Source organism: Vicia villosa, unplaced genomic scaffold (genome assembly GCF_029867415.1).
Source record: "Vicia villosa cultivar HV-30 ecotype Madison, WI unplaced genomic scaffold, Vvil1.0 ctg.000696F_1_1, whole genome shotgun sequence".
Lineage (NCBI taxonomy): Eukaryota > Viridiplantae > Streptophyta > Magnoliopsida > Fabales > Fabaceae > Vicia > Vicia villosa.
Genome location: NW_026705313.1, coordinates 459,371 through 476,095, shown reverse-complemented (window position 1 = coordinate 476,095; position 16,725 = coordinate 459,371).

Below are 16,725 nucleotides of genomic sequence, written 5' to 3'. Positions count from 1 at the left end.
TTGAATTTTAAATTTCTTTAAAATTTTCAATTACCTCATCCAAACACACTTTAAAGAAATTTTTTCTAGAATGGTAATACTTCATAACAAAATTAAGACATATAGCAAATTTAATCTAGAGGTGGTAATATTGATAATATTGCTCATTCCCAATTGCATTAAGAGCTTTTTTCCATAAATTTTGTTACTCTCAAGAAATCATCACTATTGCGGTTGTATTCCATTGTGTTTAAGAAACATGACTTAATATAAATAAATGTCTACTTACATAAGCAAAATTTCACTATATTCACATGTGTCTCATGATTGCACCGAATATCTTAAGTTGCAAGGGGGACAAGACAAACAAATAGGAAACAACAATATTCACTAGCTAGGCAAAGAGACTTCACATATTTTCCAAGTTCATATCCTTACACATCACTGTAGAGAACAAATGCCACAGTATACCAACAATAAACACAATCTATATAGCCAAAGAAGCAGTTTTATCATGTGCAAAATGCATATATCTAGCTAAGATTTTTAGTACATCATAGATTTATTTGTCATGATTACATATAGTTTCGTTACCTCTTTTCCACTGTCATATGCCTCATACCCCCACATAAAAACCCTGCAGCTACAAGCTCATGTGCAGAGAGGAGAAGTTATTAGAAACACTTTGGTACAATGTATAGTGTCAGTCAGATGTTTTATTGCATCCATGCTAGCTGGCTTTGTTCTCCATTAAACTCTAGGGTTATAAATTTAATTTTTTTTTGTATGCATGGTTATGTAAGATGCCATTTTTCTATAGATGGAGAAGAGAATCAAGTCAATATAGGTCTTGTCGTTGCTTTTTGAGCAATGATTATTCATATTTTCAACGACAGAAAAAAATATCAATGTCAATTCAATCGGTCAATTATTATTATTTGCTTTTTAATAAAATTTTTGCAATTATAATGCTCAAGTCTCATTTCTATTATATTTTTATCTGAATTGTTTTTTTTTTAATGGAAATTGTTAATCATGTGCATCACAACTTACATTTTTATCTTTGGGATTTAATTTTTTAAGTTCTCTTGCTTTAGTGAAATGCAAATTATTTATAGGAGTCCAATTAAAATCATGGTTTTTTTCAGAAGTGAGATGAAGAGTTATAAATTTATTTTATTTTAGAATTATGATTTTTCTTTATGAAATAAGATGAAGATATATAATCACTTTTTATCACATTAGTTATATTTATGGATATTACAATTATAGATTTTATTTAAACGACAAAATATTTTAAAGGATTTAACATTATTTTTAGTTTGGTATCTTAAACCAACTTTATTATAGGTTCTACTTTGTTTATCTAGAATAAATTTTAAGTTGTATATTATTTTGGTAAATTTATCAAGTGTATTTTACAAATTTTTTATTATGACTTTTAAAATTTTGTATTTTCCATACTTGATAAATTTTGTTCCTTATATTAGGAACGAGATTAATTCAACTCTCTGAATTTAATCAAAAGTGATTGTCTATCTTAGGACAATCTATTTCCTCTTATGAAATTTTATTTTCTTTTTGCAGAGAGGCTATAGTAGAGATATAAACAATTTCTTTTAATTAACTTGACCCATAGTTTAAATTTTTAAAGATGAGAAAAAGTTCACTATTAAACTCAGAAGTTATATTTTTATTTCATTTTCTTTGTGGTTTGTCATGAAGCATAAGTGAATTTCTTTCTCTTCTCTTTTTCTGATTCATCGTAGGAATTTATTTTGTAATCTTGCGCTAAATCTTTTTGTAATCTTTTGTATCGTTTATATTTTCTTCAATTCTACGACCATTTTTACCATTATGTGACATTTACTTATGCTCTAGAAGCAAGTTGAAATAAAGGATGATCTTTCTTTATTTTTCTTTTGGAACTTCGTAGGTTGTTTTTTCGTATCTTACAATTTTTTCAATTTGCAAAACAGGAGACTCATTTCTTCATCACTTTCACTTTGCATTTTTCATTTTCAAGTTCATGTCTTTGACATTTGTAGCTTTCAGTGCAAGATTTTATTTTATTTATTGCATTCTTTGCTTTAAGATGTTTTATCAAGCAGAGTAACCAAATCTATAGAAGACCGGTCCTTATATTCGTAAATCTTAGTGTCTTTAGGTTGTCAACTATTTTTTAACATCTAAGGACTTTCTTATTTAAATCCTCATTTTAAAATATTTTTACTTGGAGTTCTTAAATGACTAAGAATGTGAATAAAATGTTTTTTTATGTCTTGGTGTTTTCTTTAAACTTTATTCTAAATAATTCTTACTCATGAATTAACGTGTTCATTCTAAATATTTTTATCTCAGTTGTTCTTTCATGAGTAATATAAATGGTATCCCCACATTTCAGTAGCAATAATATTGCAGTGTGTAACACATAAAAACTCTCACATGGCTAACACAATGATAATGATAATAGTTTTTTTTTTTAAATTGTAGTAAACTTTTTATTTATGACAGAATCTCAAATATCACAATCAATCCATTTAAAAAAATTTATATTTTCTCCTTCCAATAAGCATTCCTTCACTATTGAAATATGTGAATTTTTTTATGAATCGTTCGAGCTTATCCTACGTCTTGAGACAGTTAGTCTATAAACAGGAGTTAGGATGTGATGTCACTTTTTAATCAAATAACTTCAAACACAGTAGAATTGTGAATTGTGATTAAAAAATAATTCTTAAAACCTAAAGTAAAAAATGTTAATTTTACTTAATTGATTTTAAGAACGAGATGAAGTAGTGATTAAGTGCAAAGAATAAATAATAAAATATAAAGAGATTAGGTAAATGAAAGAATATACAATAAAATATATTAGTTCGGTCTTAAACCACATGGCCTAATTTAGTCCCCATGGATTTTTCTTCAAATTTCCACTGACAACGAGCTTTTACCACATGATTAACCCACAACTTTCTTACATCATGCTTTTACCTAACTTCAGCTTGCAGCCTTTATAATCATATCTGAGTTACAAGAAAATAACACTTTCTTGATTTACAGTTATAGCTCAAGAATGAAGGTGAAAAAAACACAAAAAGGAGAGTTGAATTGTGTTAACTTTTTCTTTCTTATCAAAGGTCCCTTATCATATTATGAACATAAGGTCAAGAATCTGAATCAGAGTTAAGTGTTTAGCAGCACATTAAGACAATTCGGAGGTACAGAAGAAAGAAAGACATACACCAGCAATTATCCTGGTTTCTCCCACAAATCTTGCAGTAATCCAATACCCTTGCACTTTCAAGAGATTTTCGCCGTAACCAAATCTGATTACAAATGCTCAAGCACACAAGCAAGAGACTTTAAATTCTCAATCACATAAGCAAGGGACTTTGAATGCTCAAACCCTCAAGTAAGAGACTTCTAATGCTCAAGCACACATGCAAGAGACTTCTAGATTCTCAAGTACACAAGCAAGATACTTCTTACAATTTGACTTAGAAAGAAATACTTTTGACTATTACACTTATAAAGATTGACTTTCCAGATTTCTTATCAGACTTTCAAGACTTATTGTGTTCAAGTCTTTAGATTCTTGAATGACTGAAACTTTTGGCCTGTATTTGACAGGAAGACTTCTAAGAATCTTCTTGACATGATTCACACTTGTATAACTCTTATTCAGAACCTGAAGTCCAAAATTAAGAAATTAAAACCTTGAAAATATGGTTTCAATATTTTCATCTTCCTTCATTCTCAATAACTCATATTGTTGGACCAAAAGTTTAGCCTTTACCTCTTTAACTTGTTGATTTACTTCATTGGTAGAGCATAGAGAATTAAAGATGGTTTTGGCAGTTGATTTGTCAATAATTTTATTGTACTCTGAGTGAGGCAAAACATCTACCAGAATGCCACACACTTTGTGGTGTTTTTATATATCTTATTATGTGCAGGTATGAGAGTTTTTCTGTCAGCAACCATTCCCACTCCATCAATTGGAATATATATGCCATCTTCAAGAATATCCCACAACTCATCATCAATACCAATGATATGAGTATACATCTTACTTATCCACCATTCAAATTATGTTGAGTCTCTACCAGAGGTAGGAGGTTTAGATATATAGTTATTATTTTAAGAAGTACTATAATCATGATTAACATTATGGAGACCATTATCACCAGATTCACTTATAGATATGTTTTTCTCTCAAGATATTTTTCTGTACCACTCTTAAGTGTAAGATCACATACCAGGCACTCTAATGTCAATTGAAGGTGAGAAAAACACAAGAGCGGATAATAGGTTGAGTTGTGTTAACTTTTTCTTTTTGATCAAAGATCTCCCTTATCAGATTCGGAACATAAGGTCAAGAGTATGAATCAGAGTTTAGAGTTTAGAAGAGGATTACGAAAATTCATAGGTAGATAAGAAAGAAAGAGAGATACAAGAATTTATCATGTTTTCTCCTACAAATCAGGAGTAGTCTATCCCCCTTGCACTTCCACGAGATTTTCACTATAACCAAATCTGATTCAAAATGCTCAAGCACATAAGCAAAAGACTTCAAATGCTTAAGCACACAAGCATTAGACTTCCAATGCTCAAACCTTTAAGTAGTAGACTTATAATGCTTAAACACAAAAGCAAGAGACTTCTAGATGCTCAAGCACAAAAGCAAGAGACTTCTTACAATTTGACTTAGAAATAAATATTATTTAAGTATAACACTTCATATACAATCAGAGGTGTAAACAAAATACAACACAAAAAAACTCTAAGACTTAGGAATTTTCTAAAATATACAAGTGTTAAGAAATCCTAAGTTAAGATTGTGTTTTTGTTTTGACAAAGTAACAACACATTAGTTATCAAGGCGCAATGTTGTTATTTTCTTCCAATTTCCAGGGTCGGCCCTGCCGTTAATGTTTTAATTAATGTTTCCATTAATAATATGGGATTGTATGCATTATTGATGTCATATGGATAAAATATGCCACGATGGTTTAATCTTGTTGAATTTATTACTGAGAGTATGAAGTTAATCATATTTATTAAGAATTCAATTGGAATACACTGATAAGGTAAAGAAGTTTTACACCGTCAGTAAATCACAACCATTAATATGTTGGAAGTGTTTGACTTTTATTTTAATTTTTTAAAAGAAATATAATTGAGTGGTTGTGATGCATTGACAGTGTAAAAAGTTTTACACTGACAGTGCATAGCAATTAAACTCATTTATTAATTTTTTACACCAAATTATATATATTTATTTCAGGGTTAAATGACTTTTACCCCTGCCATATAGGCGTGTTTTGATTTACCCCCTTAAAAAAATTAAAGTAGACCTTAGTAAATAAAGATTCCATCATTAAAGCCCCTATTCCATTTTTTTGGCAAAGATTCTTAGAATCATGCCTACATGGACAAAAATAATGTGATGTCTGTGTATTTGCTGCCCACGTGGGATTTTTTTATTTTTTTTAATTTCCATGCGGAAATTTGTTTTTTTTTTAATTTTTTAAATTTTTTCTGTTGAATTTTTTTTTTAACTTGGTACTTGTAGGTTAAAATGAAATACTTCCACTATGTTTTGGGTTGAACATTATAGATGCACCATTTTAAAACTGAACAATATAATTAGTTACAAATCTTAAATAGTTACAGTATAATTAGTTACAAATATGAACAATATAATTATTTTCAAATCTTAAATAGTTACAATATAATTATACATGATATATTTATAATTAGTTACAATATATACAATGAATATTGAACACAAGACACAAAATATATATATATATATATATATATATATATATATATATATATATATATATATATATATATATACAAAATATTTGATACTTTTGTGTTCAATACTCATATATCAAATATTTTGTCTACAATAATTTTGTATATATTGTGTCTTGTGTTCAATACTCATTAAACAAAATATTTTAGTTTTTCATATTTAACCTTTTAACAACCAATCAATAAAGTTTAAAATATATATATATATATATATATATATATATATATATATATATAGAATAAAAATATATATAAATTATTTGATTACTACTTTTTTTTGGAATAAAGATATTATTATTATTACAAAAAACAGTTAATACAACCGATCCGAAGATCCAGGTGATGCACTATGCATCCTCGATCCTTAAGGAGAAGTATACAAGGTATCTAAGTCGATATACCTACTTATTCTCCTATTCATAGCACCCCTAACAAAAATCTCATAAAGAATCACCTTCCATTTTGTGGATTGATGGGAGCATGCCTAAAAATTACTTTGTTGCGGTGTCTCCAAATGCCATATACATATTCAACAGTAGCTATTTTTAATAAATCCATGCGCCATCCCTTTCTTTTAGTTTCCCTCAGAAGCCAACTTTTCTCTAATGACCAATTACACGGCTTCCTATCATAGCCCAGTCTCAGCAGAATCTTTCTCCAAGTATCATTAGGCATGTTACATTCAAAAAACAGATGTTGCATATCCTCTATTCCATCACAAAAAGCACACTTTGGGTCAGTGACAGTGCCAAATTTAAGAAGCCTATCTTTGGTACTTAGTCTTCCTAATAGGCAGAGCCAAAGAACAAAACTGGATCGGGGTCTCGCGAAGTTCCTTGTCAGAATATGATGCCATTCCACCTTGACTTGATCACCACGCAACTCCCGGTATACTGCAGCAGTTTTGTACCTCCCAGCATTAACTGCATTTGTCCATGCTTCAGTGTTCATCACTTTGTCCTTGCACTTAATAATCCAGGAGCAATTCTTGTATTTCCAGTCAACCGCATTCTGCCTTTTCAGATAGTATATATGCACCCATTTGACCCAAAGCTTATCTTCCTTGGCGTGAATGTTCCAAAACAATTTCCCCATAGTTACAGTGTTCCATTCCTTTAGGGAAGTAATGCTTAAACCCCCAGTCACCTTAGAATTACATACAAAATCCCAAGCCACCAGAGACTTCCTACTCATGTCAGTTGTACCCTTCCACAGAAACACCCTACAAATGGCTTCAATATGTTTGATAACAGCTTTTGGCAATGGGAAGACATGCATCCAGTAGGAAGTGACTCCAAATAGAACACTCTTGATCAACTGACATCTACCAGCATAGCTAAGGAGCTTAGCTGTCCAGTGCCTTATCTTACTAAGAATCCGATCCACAAGGGGTCTGCAGTGGTGGATAGTTAGTTTTCTGCTGGACAAGGGTACACCCAAGTATTTGAAAGGGATGGTGCCTGCAGAGAAACCAGTGATATTTAAGATTTGCTGTTGAATATGATCAGGAATGCCACCATAGTACACCTTGTACTTGGGCAGGCTAGCACACAGTCCAGTAGCTTCAGAAAATAAGTGGAACTCATTCATCATGACCTGCACAGAAGGAACATCCCCTCGGGTAAACAACATTAAGTCATTATCAAAACAGATATGAGTAATCCCCATCTTCTTTCATTTGGGATGAAACTTGAATTGTGGTATATTCTGCAACTTCTTTAAACTCCTATGCAAATACTCCATTACCAAAACAAACAAAAGAGGTGAGATAGGATCACCCTGTCTCAAACCTTGTTTTGCTTGTAAGCTAGGGCTAGGTACACCATTAATAACATATTTATATGAGACAAATTTGATACAAATCATGATCCAATCAACAAAGGTGGTGGGAAAATTCAATTCTCTCATAATATCCTCTAAAGCTTTCCACTCAACGGTATCGTAAGCTTTTTGGATATCCATTTGAATTGTGCATCTAGGAGAGATATGCCTTCTACCATAACCTCTAAGTAATTCATGAGCAATGATAATATTGTCATGAATGACTTTACCTGGGATAAAAACAAATTGACTTTCATGGATGACAGTCCCAATACATTGACTCAGCCTGTTAGTGAGGATCTTTGAAATTATCTTGTACACTGTGGTACAGAATGCAATAGGCCTCAGATTCTTCATGGTTTTAGCTTCAGGGGACTTAGGTATCAGAGTTACCAAGGCACAATTAAATGCAGGGTGCAGCCTCTTGTGCTCAAAGAAGTCCCTAACAGTAGCACATACATCATCCTTAGTGGTGCTCCAAGTTGCTTTGAAGAACTTTGCAGAATATCCATCACAACCTGGTGCCTTACTATCCCCCACTCCTTTCAGAGCCTCCTAAATCTCCTTATCTGTGACATTCTTTATAAGATCCATCTTGTACTCCTCTTCCAACTGCTTCCCATTTCTGAGGGCTATAATATCAACATGCTTTAAATTTGTGGCAGCCTTTCCCACAAGTCCTTGGTAGAAGTGCAAAACCTCAACTTCTATATCTTTGTACTCTGTAAGAAGATGCCCCTGACTATCCTCCAATTGTTGTATCCCAATCTGTTTATTTTTCCCTTTAACAATAGCATGAATGTACGAATTGTTCCCATCCCCTAGCTGCAGCCAGGTGACCTTTGCTTTCTGTTGTAAAATCTGCTCCTCTAATTCAGTAGCATGGAGAATCTCATTAGTCCAGTGTTGCACTTCATTTACATAACTCTGATTGAAGAGATCAGAAGCCAAAAAGTTCTCTGCCTGCTCCAAGTGTTGTCTAGCAATATGAATCTGCTTGACACCTTCAGTGATTGCAGAAGTCAATTGCTTCAAATAAGGTCTAAGTCTCATCAATTTATTCCACAAAATATACTGAGGCTTTCCAGTCATCCTTCCAATCCAGCTTTGTAGAACACTCTCCCTAAACCGTGGTTGCTCAGCCAGACAGTTCAGGAACTTGAATTGTCTGTACCTCTGGTGGTTCCCTCCATTTCTAGTCATTTGGATCTTGATTGGGGAGTGATCAGAGATATGTGCCTTGAGGAATTCCACTTCACAATGGGGATATTTAAGAAACCAGTTTGCATTGCATATAACATGGTCAATCTTGGAGTAAATCATCCCTTGGCTATGTTTGTTAGACCAAGAATATCTTCTCCCCAAACTGTCATGCTCAAACAAATCCCTTGTAGTCATCATTTCCTCCAAGTCCTTAAATTCATGACTTTGGACAGGATTACCACCTATCCTATCATCAATCTTCATCACATTATTGAAATCTCCTAAGAGAATCCAAGGCTCCTGGTGAGTATAATTTTGTAATGTTTGCCACAGAATTTTCCTTTTTGACAATTGATTATGTGCATAAATAAGGGTAAGCCAGTGTTGAAACTTACCATTCTGATCCAGGATCCTACAGTGGAGATATTAGTCAGATGCTTCAATCTTCTCAACATCCAGAATGCTCTGTTTCCATCCAAGCCAGATCCTACCATTCTTATGCTCATCATAATTGTCTATCCACTTCCATCCAGCACCAAACACATTCCTGATTTTGCAGGAGTTATTACTCTTTACTCTGGTTTCTAACAGACCTACACAAGACACACCATGTTTCCGGAGATGGGCTGCAATCTCCACATGTCGTGCTCTTTTATTCAAGCCCCTCGCATTCCACACAATCATGACACCTTGTCTATCCCTCCTAGGCTAGTTCCTCCACCTAGAAGAGCAAACACATTCTGACATGACACTGAAGAGCTCCTAGCATCTATGTCCACACCCTTTCCTTTAATTGAAGATTTCACCTCAATCTATTCAACATTGGCCTCAGTGTGATTCACCTGACTAGACTGTTCCTGCTCATCCTTGCTCTCTTGTTGCCCTGGTTTAGGCTCCCATTTCTTCACATTTTTCACAGGTTCCTTTCTCATTGGTTCCTTACATTCATGTCCAACACTATTACACTTAGGGCAAAAAGGTGGCTGCCATTCATACTCCACATCTTGCCTAACCAATTCACCACTAGGGCCCCGGATATTGATGTGTTTCTGCAATTCTCTAGTTACATCTATCTCAATAAGCACTCTTGCATAGGAGACCCTTAGTTTCTTGGCTGTACACTCATCTGTCAAAAGAGGTTTTACCAAGGCACTGGCTATCTTCCCTATGCTCTTTTCCCCCCAATAAACCAGTGGCAATTGAGGAAACAAAACCCATAGAGGAAGAGTTCTTATCATATCATCTTTCATCGAGAAATCTGGTTTCCATTCATGTAGGAACATCGGTTTTCGATGGATAGTGTAGGGCCCTCGCATCAGAACCATATCCCTATCACTCTTCAAATTAAATCTAATGATAAAATATCCCTCATTGTTGTAATACAGCTCTGGTAGAGAAACAAAATTCCACGCACTAATCATAAACTTCCTCACAGCATTCATGGATAAATCCTCACCTATGACATACATTACCAGGGCATTCTCCCATTATTGTATTTCAGATTCAATATCCTGGGTATCAATGGTAACCTCAACCTCACCATTCACGATATTAGGAGCAGTGTATGTAATTTCAATTCCATTCGAAGGGATACGGTTACCTTTGATAATCTCCACCCATGGTAGAGGCTGCTTCAACTCTCCCTCCTCAACAATCGGTGCTGGTGTTGGTGTTGTATTCAGCTTTGTCTCCTCCGCTATTGGATCGTGACTCGGTATCTCTGTTGGTTTCGCCGTTGTGTCAATCTTCCTCTGTACGCTGCTTACTGCCTGTGAGTGTTGAAGACGATGGTGTGAAAACATGAACCACCGCCGGTTTACTACTTTTTTTATATATACATTATTTGAATATGAAATAATACTTATAGTTAATAGAATTTTTCATTTAATATTAATTTTATATATTAACGATATTTTTTTAATTATATAAAGTGTAATTAATATATTAACGTTATTTTTTTAATTATATATTAACGTTATTAAATTATTTTTTATTTTAAATTTATTTAAATAATTATATAGTAACTATGTATAGTATATATTGTAACTAATTATATTGTAACTATGTAACTAACTATAACTATGTATAATATATATTGTATAATTATATTCTAACTAATTATTAATATATCCTGTATAATTATATTGTAATTATTTAATATTTGAAAATAATTATATTGTTCAAATTTGTAACTAATTATATTGTAACTATTTAAGATTTGAAAATAATTATATTGTTCAGATTTGTAACTGAATATATTGTTCAGTTTTAAAATGGTGCATCGATATTGTTCAACCCAAAACTTGGTGGGAGTATTCCATTTTAACCTACAAGTATCAAGTTAAAAAAAATTCAATTTTTTTTATATTTAAAAAAAACGAATTTCCACGTGGAAATTAAAAGAATATCACGTGTGTAGCAAATACATAATCAGCTCATTATTTTTGTTCACGTAGGCAAGATTCTAAGAATCTTGGCCAAAAAAATGAAACATGGACTTTAATGATGGAATCTTTATTTGTTAAGGTCTAGTTTAAAAATTTCTTTTTAAGGGGTAAATCAAAATACACCTATATAGAAGGGGTAAAAGTCATTTAGCCCTTTATTTTAATATTTATGAATTAGCATAAAGTAATTTAATTTCATTGGTTCCATTAAAAAATGATAAATATAAAGGCAATAGATCAATAACACTACAAAGTCAGTTGCATCTTTCAAAATAGATGGTCTAGTTATTTCGTCAAATATGATATTTTCTTCATCAATAAGAAAATTTGATGATGAAGGGTGGAAAGTTTAAAAATGTACACATGGATGAAGCTATATATGTTTAGCAATGAGTATCTGAAACACATTAACATGGTAATGGTAAATGATATCTATAAAGTAGGATTTGTTGAATATCTTTCATATGTGTGTAGTGTATGTGTCAAGTATCGATTTTAAGGTAAAATTCTATTCTAAAAATTCTTATCTATGTTATCAAAAAGTGTATATTAAAATAGTTTTGAAGTATCGATTTTTTTCTTATTTTTCTTCCAAAGTTCTACTTTATTCATAATCCTCTTTTCTTAATTGTCATGATTTCTAAGCCTTCCCTCAAGTTTCGTATGCCTCCTATTAAAATATGTAAAAATAAATAAAATTTTGGTGCTAGTTATGAAATTTCTTTTTAACCTATTCAATTAATTATATTTTAAAATTTAAGGAATTAAATGGTTTTTATTTTTAAGCCGATAATTACAATTTCAACAATTAAAACGCTTCTTCTTTTTTATTGATTCGTAGACGAAACAATAATAACTACTAAAAATCTATAAATTCATGTCACTCTAACTACAAAAATTCAAACTATGTTATATTGAAAAGAATTATTATTATAAGAAAAATCAATTCTCAATTCTCAGTTTATTATTAGAAGAAAAAAATTTTAATTCTCAGTTCTAATTTCATAAGTAAATAATTTGAGTGAAATTTGAAGCATTAATTTTAAATCACATGATTATTATGAAAAGTTCTCATAATAAATAAAGTTTTGATTTGATATGGCCCAATCTAAAATGAGACTCTAGGCGAATTTTAATATGAAATTTAATGTAAAATAATTAAATTTAATTTATTAAATTTTAAATTGTTATTTCATTAAACATCAACTCAACTGGTAGATTGATAGTTGTGTAAGAATATTCAATTACAATGACACAATTTTGAATCCGCGATATCTCATGTATTCACTTTTAACGATGAGATTTAAGTCGTTAAACAATTAGACTAAAAATAATTATTTATTAATTTCTTCTAGTTGATTTTACTTAATATATTTTTTTTAATTGATAACAAAGCCAATTCGTTTAATCGTTACCCAGACAATGTTAATCTTAAATAAATTTTATTAATTTTAATATAAATTATTATTATTAATGTGAGTTTTAGCAAACAATAAAGCTAAAATATTTTTACAATAAAAATATATAGCGTATATTAAAATTTGTTCTGCTGAATCAATGTTATAATGTTATTTATAATACAATGCTTTAACTATTATTACCATTCAGTCAAAGTTGCACAACCTGACAAGCGCATGCTGATTTTTTTCTGACGGTCAATAAAAATAGGGAATTTCTTATTCCATCTCATGTTTTTTCAACGCATTAAGCAAAATTTCAAAAAAGTCTCTCAATATTGGAAATGCATATCTGGTTCACACTATATTAGACATTAACATTGGAACTAATCGGAAATATAATTAAGGTATGGAACCGTAAGTATATTTCTAGTTCGTAGAACACCTAAAAGATGCGCTGCCTCTTCCCCTCCCATTACAGTTTCAAAAACAACCAAACACACCCACTCTCTCACAACTCTCTAAATTTCATTTTCACCGAATCAACCGCATTTGCAACCGAAGATGTTCTAAAGCATCAAGTACCAGTGTATGAAGCATCCAACAATAATCAATCAACAAAAAACAACAAGAATCAATCAAGTAAGTTGATTTTGAAATTTTTAGTTTATGTAAAATCCACTCAAATGTGTGTTTTAGGTCATAAATTAGGAATTTGTGGCTTGTTTTCAACATGATAAATCATTACTAAGGTGTTATATGCTTGAGCTGGTGATGAGTCAGTTCGGGTTCACCCAGACTATTCTCTGGGATCCTTCCGTAGTTGCTTCTTCGACGGTGAGAAGGAGGGATATAGATGAGCTTTTTGATTATTTTGAGAATCATCTTGTTCCTGATAAGGCCAGACGTACTGTAGGTACATTCGACTGGAGCTACGAGTATTGTTACATGTTATGATTCTTCCGGGTGTCCCATCCATGCATGATACAGGATGTTCCAGGGAACCCACCGAGGTCAGTTCATCAAGAGATCCTACAGGAGGAGCAGGCTAGGACCGATCATGCCACAAACGTGTTGCCTAGGTGTCGTCGTATCATGGAGCTTGCGTAGGAGGGTATTGACTGAGGTTCATTTCCTGATGGATCCGATGCTAGAGGGACTCTGGATGCCATCATGGCGGAGGCTCAGGATGCTATGCTTTACAGGAGGCACCAGAGGAATGCCTCGAGAGTGACAGGGCGACTCATCATCTGCCATATCCAGTAGTTTTTCATGATTTTTTTGTTATTTAGTTGTAATTTTTTGTTATTTTAGTTTGGATTACATTTTTGTATCTCGTACTACTATAGCAATATATATATATATATATATATATATATATATATATATATATATATATATATATATATATTCAGTAGTTCGGGTTCAGTAGCTTTTTGTTATTCAGTAATTTATTTTTTTTTCAATTGTACATGTATTTGTATTATGTGCGAATCAACCGTAAATATATTAAAATAGTTTGATACTTGTTGTGAATTCAATGCCACGAACAAAGTATAAAATAAGGGATGAATAAAGGACAAGGAAGAAGAGGAACACAAGATTGGTTATAACTGCTATTCTTTTACTTTCTCTTAAAACAAGATTACAAGTTTACAAGAATAACAAATAACCTCTCTCACCCCAAATTAGGATTTGCAGCTTAGCAATGATGAGAGACTAGTATGCTATTTATAATAAAACCTAACATACTAACTAATGGGCTTTTTCCACAAGGCCCATTACACAAGCCAACTTAAAAAACAAGCTAACTTAACAAATTAGGGTTTAAACACTAAAACCTAATTTAACATGCTAACAACCCTAGCATCTTCGACACAAGCATGTGAACAACCTTCGACTTCATGCTTAACACTGTCGAACCAAGAAGCTACCCTTCGGCTATACTAGAGTTCGATCCAATATCTCACAAGTCTCCACCTTGGATCTAACTCTACAACATCAAGGGAACAAACTAGCTTTCTTCATGCAGCTTTAGCAACTGCATACAGTGGAAAAACTTGCAACTCGGTAATGTCTTGGTGATCATATCAGCAGCATTGTCTTCAGTCGAAACCTTTAGCACTTGGACTTCTCCACGCTCGATTAGTCCTCTGACGAAATGCAGTCTCACATCAATGTGCTTAGTTCACTCATGATAGGTCTTCGACAGGTGTATTGCACTTTGACTATCACATTTAACAGTGATACCTCGACCTTGAAGTTCCAGCTCCTTCGCAAAACCATCAAGCCACAATGCTTCTTTCACAGCTTCAGTTAGGGCAATATACTCCGCTTCAGTGGTTGATAGAGCAACAACCTTCTGAAGTGTTGCTTTCCAACTAATTGTAGTGCTAAACATAGTGAAAACATATCCAGAAATAGATTTTCTGGAATCCATACAACCTGCATAATCAGAGTCGACATATCCTCCAATTGCTGCTTTACCATCTTCACCCAAGGCTCCACCATAAATTAGGACTCTTTTCAGAGACCCATTTATGTACCTTAAAATCCACTTCAATGCTTGCCAGTGAGCCTTTCCATGATTCGCCATGTACCTGCTTACAACACTTACTGCGTATGCTATGTCGGGTCTAGTACAGACCATAGCATACATCAAAGAACCAACTATATTAGCATATGGGATGCTATTCATATAGGCTTTTTCGACATCAGTACTGGGACACTGATCAATACTCAGCTTGAATTGAGGGTTTGTTGGAGTCACAACTGGCTTCGAATTCGACATACCAAACTTTTCAAGAATCTTTCGTAGGTATGCCTCTTGAGATAAACATAACTTAGACTTCTTTCTATCTCTTCGAATGTCAATTCCAAGAATTCTGGAAGCAGCTCCCTGATCCTTCATATCGAACTCCTTATTGAGTTCAGCCTTCACCCTCATCACATCTTCAACATTGTTGCTTGCTATGAGAATATCATCCACATAAAGCAACAAAATAACAAATGAATTACCAGGTCGAAATCTGAAGTAAACGCAGTGGTCGAACTGACTTCTAATGAAACTTATGCGTGCCATGAACTTGTCGAATCTCCTATTCCACTGTCAAGGAGATTGTTTCAGCCCATACAAAGATCTGTTTAACTTGCACACATAATCTTCCTTCCCCTTTTCGACATACCCTTCAGGTTGCCTCATCAGGATCGTTTCATCTAGATCACCATACAAGAACACAGTCTTCACATCCATCTGTTCCAGTTCAAGATCGAACTGTGCTACCATGGCAAGTAACATTCGAATGGACCTATGCTTCACAACAGGAGAAAACACATCATTGAAGTTGACACCTTCTTTCTGAGTGAAACCCCTTGCAACTAACCTTGCCTTGTATCTTTTCGACGTCACTCCTTCAATTCCTTCCTTAACTTTGAAAATCCATTTACAGCTGACTAACCTTGCCCCAACAGGTTTCTTGATCAGTACCCAAGTATGATTATCATGAAGAGATTTCCTATCATCATCCATGGCCTTCAGCCATTCAGTCTTATTTCGACTCCTCATAACTTCCTTGTAGTCTCTAAGTTCTTCTTCTAGAACCTCACTTGCAGAGATTAAGGCATAAGCTATAAGATCTGCATACCCAAGCCTCTGAGGTGCCTTTATGACTCTTCTCGACCTATCTCTCGACAATAGGTAGTCATCGTCAGTTTCCTCAACTTTCTCAGCATCTTCTGCTTCTTCTTCGACTTCATCAGGGATATGCAATTCAGCATCAACAAGCTCCACCTCAACAGGAATCTCTACCTGTTCCAGCTCTTCGTCAGATGTTTCTGTACTTCGACCAACATCATCAGTTTTCTTAAAAGCCATTTCAGCTTCATTGAAAACTACATCTCGACTGGTGATAAACCTCCTGTGACCTGGCTCTAGGCACCATAGCCTATAAGTTTTGACTCCTTCTGGGTATCCCATGAACATGCATTTCAGAGCTCTAGGTTCGACCTTGTCTTGCCTAATGTGAGCATAGGCTATGCAGCCAAATACTCTC